Here is a 6,070-nt window from a genome sequence, read left to right on the forward strand (position 1 = left end):
AGTTTTGAAGACCAGGCCATCATCCGCAAGAGTAAGCACCCGAGCTATTCCATTGTTGTTTAAGTTTGCAAGGCCCTTCGTGTAGACATTGTAGAGGACAGGAGAGCGGAGACCCTTGTGGCACTCCCATGGATAGTTTAGAAGGTGCAGACATCCAATCTCCGAGGCGTAGGACGACGGTTCTTTCCTGAAGCGCTGCTGCTATCCATCTTGTCAGTGTCAAACTTACTCCATACCTTAGTAGCAGCAAACTGGACTTTATTGTAGGCATCTTCAAGGTCGATTGCTACTGCTAGTGTTTCTTCTTTTCTTTGAAATCCTTCATACACCTCATATGCAAAAGCAGCTGCATTTTCTCATGTGGACATGCCTGTTCTGTAACCACCTTGATTTGAAGGGAGAATGTGCCTGTGTTCAAGATCCCTTGCAAGTTTCCTGGCTATTATGCGTTCCATGAGCTTTCCAGCAATGTTTTGCATGGTTAGGATCCAGTAGCCATTTACCTGACGATGGTCCTTTCCTGGTTTTGGTATGGGTTTTAAGAAGCTGTGTGTCCAGTCCTCCGGCACATGTCCATTGCGGAAACTGTTTTGATATTGATTGAAAAGTTTGCTTCTGTCTTCTTCCGGTAGCTCCTTGATGTCCAAGTAGCGAACTTTGTCTGGGCCAGGAGCCGATTCTTTCTTGCATTTAGCTGTTGCTTCGTTTAGATCATATCATCTATTGTCAAGTCAACATCGGGTCCAGTCTGCATAAGGGTTTGGTTTAACTCCTCAACATATTTCTCTTTTTTCTTTTTTCTCGTTTTCCCTTCCATGCGACGATAACATTGTCAGAACTCTGTCAACGTTGTGTCATAACTGAGTGCCTTGCAAAACTGTTTCCACTTGTCATTTTTGGCCTCTTGAGCAATGACTTCAAACTGTTTAGTTTTTTCTTTCATTTTGTTTCAGTATCTTTGTCTGGAGATGGTTTTGTTCTCTCTTTTTGCCAAAGTTTGACAGCCGCATGTTTTTCTATCCAGGCTCTCTCTGTCGGTATTTCACCATGGGGACTGAATAGTTTGCATCCTGTTCGGTGCCGTTCTTTTGTTTCTTCTGCGTCTTAATTTTTCGATGACGGTTGTCTCTTTGGTTTCATACTGAAATGGATCACGCAGTTTCATACAGGGTTCATCTGACAGTTTCTGTAGACTGAAAACTACCGGGAGGTGGTCACTGCCTTGGTGTGAAAGCGTCTCTGCATTCATTTCTGCTCTGAATTTGGAGATGTTAGAGCGATGTCGATCACACTGTCACTGTCCCCTTGTCTTGTTCCAAGGCGAGTTGGAGATGTGGTTGTTAATGGGCTAAGAAGAATTTCCCCTATCATTCCTTCAAGTGCGAGTCCTTGTGGGTTGGTGTTCCACTGGTCCCATAACTTTGATCTTGCATTAAGGTCTCCACAGATAATGACTGAGTCTCCAAATTCGTTCTCTATTTCCTCTAAAAAGGCCCAATCTTTTGTTGTGCAGGTTCCTGGGTGAACATAGGCATTGATGAGCACGATGCTTTTGTGAATTCCGTCAGGTTTTTCAAGACGCACCCCCACTAGTTCACATGAGTTGCTACACCATTTCTCTAGATTTATGGTGGAAACTTTGGGTTTTTTTAGGTTTTTGTTCAGTATGATTGCTGCTCCTCTTCCTTCATTCCTTTGAAAGACTGTGAAATTCTCAAAATGTATTGGTCTGTCTACACTTGTCCTGGTCTCTTGGAGACATAAAATGTCAAAATCATATACAGATTTTTCAATTATTGAGATTATCATTCTCGCGCTGGAATAATTCCAACTGCCGATTCTAAAGAATTTCTTTGACAGCTGCTCTGCTTTTGTCATTCTGATACCTAAGCACAATCTTTTCCCACCTCTTTTGCCACGCCTGTTTTGGGGTTTGGGGGATCTGAATTTATGTCTCGTGCTATGCAGCTGATCCCCAAGGTGCACGCGAGACAGGGTTTTGTTAGTATCCATAGAAGGGTGTTCTATGTGGTGAGGGAAAATATTCAGTCGCCCTGACAGCCTCTTATCAGGGAAGGGCAATGGATGTTCATCTGTGTGGAATCCGTCAGCTTGGTGTCGCCCTAAGGCCAGACTGCATACAGTTAGTGACTGTTTAACCCAACAGCCATTCATCCCATTGGTACTGTATGAAAGCCGTGGGATTGGGTATTTTAGTCAGGTTGTCTCCTCTTAGCCGGTGGAAGGGTGCATCTGGGTATTGTTGCGTAGCAGATTGTATTTTGCGGAAAACTACTGGTCCTTATAACGCGATGATAAATTATCAGAAAATCACACAGAAAAATCACTTTGTCCACAACAAAGATAAGTGATTTTTCCGTGCATTTGACGGACAATTTATCATTGAACCCTCTCAATAATTTACTAATAATTCAAAAATTAAACAATAACGCGATGACAGATTATTAATCAAATTTACAGAAAAATCACTTATCTTTGTTCTGAAGCTTGTAGACTGTCTGTTACACTGACCAGTGTGACTTTAACACCTGGTAGACTTTGACACTGACTCACTGGGTGGTTTTAACATCCAGTTTTCAAATACACAGTCTCAGCTACACAATTTCAAATCCTGCCTACACAGCCCTCACTTGTGATGTGTCTCCTAAACATTGCATAAGCACAACGGTCGTCTTCGCGTGGTTTCGCCCGGTGCTATACCAATTTTGGGCCCTCTCTGTAATTCACTAATGATTCAATAATTAAACAATAACGCGATGACAAATTAGCGTTAGCGTGTGTGTGTGTGTGTGTGTGTGTGTGTGTGTGTGTGTGTGTGTGTGGCCTTAGTTGCATGCAAGTCCGTGGAGCACATGTTTTCTCTTCCCTTCTTTCTGTTTCTGTCATTTTTCTTCTTCATGTTTTTTGTTGTTGTTGTTGTTGTTGTTGTCGTTGTTTTTTTGTTTATTTATTTATTTATTTATTTTTTTTTTTTTTTAGTGCTCTGATGAATGCGTTCGTGTTGAATTCAGCTTGAAGTGAACAGGCTATCTGAGGAAGGGTGCATTTCCCACCAAGGAAAATAACACTCCCATTATTCTACCTGGAGACACCCCCGAAAACGGAGTATGGCTGCCTACATGGCGGGGTAGAAATCGTCATATACGTTAAAGCCCACTCGTGTACATATGAATGAACGTGGGAGTTGCAGGCCACGAACAAAGAAGACGAAGAAGATGATTTTACTTGGAGAACTAACAAAGTGGGAATGTTTTTACCTGCAGTCTGTTGTCTGTCCAGCACCTGTGTAGGTTGAAGCCGTATTTCAGTCACGGTAAAGGTGAACTCGGATGAGTGTGGGAAGCGCCATGAAAGCTCAAGGAGTTTTTCACGTTGGATGTGTTGAGAATTGAACAGAGAAGCGAGGAAAGGGTGGGGAGGAGGAGGGAGATCGAGACAGACTGACATTGAGATGAAATGAAAGAACGATGAGACTGGGAGGATAAATTATCAACAACACAATAAACAGTGGCAACTCTCCCCATACACAAAGTACACAACTTGAGTGTGAAAGAAGCCACCACTCTCCATTGTCTGATACTGAGATGGTTTATTCATAAGGCCATGGCCCACCAGAATGGGGTGTACACGAACAGAACAGAAAATTTATTATCTGAATGAAATAGGGTTATCAAGCATTTTAAAATGCAAATACTGTAATTACACTGATTATAGGGATTTTTTTTTTTCTTTCACGCCGAAAACATATACAATATTTGGAGAAGTTTGGCAGATTTGATGTCCGACAACTTTGGAATCTCTGTAAACATTTCAGAAACAGAATTTGTTAGGAATCGTGGATATCAAACAACTACCACATGCTGTATTTAAGTATTACAACATGATCTTACTGGCTAAAATGTGTACAGGCATTTTCAATTACGGATCATCGACTGAAATAAGGGATTGAAAAAAAAATATATATATATACAGAGAACTGCGAACGAGAAGAATGATTTAACCGGTTTATTTATTTATTTATTATTTTTTTTAGTCATTTGACTGAGATTATACACAAACTTACCATAGTATTTTGATTTACACACACACACACACACACACACACACACACACACACATTCTTCGCACATTTTAGCATACCCGCACACTCGAGCACACACTCACAAAAACACACAGAGAGAGGCACAGAAAACAGTTATTTGTGAGCACTTATCGAAATACTTTTTTGTTGTTGTTGTTGTTTGTTTGTTTGTTGTCCGCCTGTGCGTGGTTGGGGAGGAGCAGGAGCGGAGGAAGGGGGGTGGGGGTGAACATAAAGAGCGACTGTCTGATTGGCGCAATAATTATCGTTCCTTGTTGCTTCTTTAACAGCTGACTTCTCGTCCCCGCCAAACTATCGCTGGCGACGAAACGTCAGTAAAAAGCGTTCCTCCAAAGTGTCTTCAGTCGACGTCAAATCATCTGATTGACTACAGGTCAGTGGTTACCATACTAAACGTCAAGTAGTCGATGTGCTATTGCTAAGTAGCGATGTTGAACTGAGACAATACCATTCGTGCTCATGAAAATGACAGCCGAAAGATAACCACTACCTTAGTGATGGTGATGACGGTGATGATGTCTTGATGTGTCTATAAACTGTTTCAATTATCGTTTTAATTAATGACGCAATACATGACAAACTTGGTCATTAACTGCCATTGAAGACTGTCACGCTCGGTGTGGTCTGCAGGAGACAACTCCGGGATGAACCTGGTGTGTTCTTTGACGGGTTATGTCCCTTGTGTTTTTAATTTTATAACCTATGTTGGGGGAATAACAGGACCAATCTACACCGAGTTCAAGTTCCTGAGTACTAAGAAATGGCAACTCATAGTTTCCCAATGATTAATGATGCATTTCTGCCTTAATAGTGTATGCTTACGATGTAAGCCAAGTACGGAGACACAATTTGGCAACGGTAATTTTTTAAAAATGGTGTCAGGTTTATTTCCACGGACATATATGCAAACCCAATCTGGCAACGGGAAATTAGCTATGATGTCAAGTTCATTCATTTTCGCTTCATTTACCATAAACAAAGACAAATAGTTTAAAGCTTTCTCGAGAACATGGACATCAATGTAGTTCCGAACCGTTTCCAAAATGGATCTCCACATTCCTGCATGAGTGCCAGCAACAGATAACACTGGATGGTCATCTCTCCCTGTCAGTTCTCGCAAAGTGCTGAAAATAGAACCACCAAGGTGACAATCCTCACAAAGTGCCCACAAAATGGTCACCCACATAACTAGAACCCTCACAAAGTGCCCACAAAATGGTCACCCACATAACTAGAACCCTCACAAAGTGCCCACAAAATGGTCACCCACATAACTACAATCCTCACAAAGTGCCCACAAAATGGTCACCCACATAACTAGAACCCTCAAAAAGTGCCCACAAAATGGTCACCCACATAACTACAATCCTCAAAAAGTGCCCACAAAATGGTCACCCACATAACTACAATCCTCACAAAGTGCCCACAAAATGGTCACCCACATAACTACAATCCTCACAAAGTGCCCACAAAATGGTCACCCACATAACTAGAACCCTCACAAAGTGCCCACAAAATGGTCACCCACATAACTACAATCCTCACAAAGTGCCCACAAAATGGTCACCCACATAACTAGAACCCTCAAAAAGTGCCCACAAAATGGTCACCCACATAACTAGAACCCTCAAAAAGTGCCCACAAAATGGTCACCCACATAACTACAACCCTCACAAAGTGCCCACAAAATGGTCACCCACATAACTACAATCCTCACAAAGTGCCCACAAAATGGTCACCCACATAACTACAATCCTCAAAAAGTGCCCACAAAATGGTCACCCACATAACTACAACCCTCACAAAGTGCCCACAAAATGGTCACCCACATAACTACAATCCTCACAAAGTGCCCACAAAATGGTCACCCACATAACTACAATCCTCACAAAGTGCCCACAAAATGGTCACCCACATAACTACAATCCTCACAAAGTGCCCACAAAA

The sequence above is a fragment of the Babylonia areolata genome, chromosome 7, assembly GCF_041734735.1.
Source record: "Babylonia areolata isolate BAREFJ2019XMU chromosome 7, ASM4173473v1, whole genome shotgun sequence".
Classification (NCBI taxonomy): Eukaryota; Metazoa; Mollusca; class Gastropoda; order Neogastropoda; family Buccinidae; genus Babylonia; species Babylonia areolata.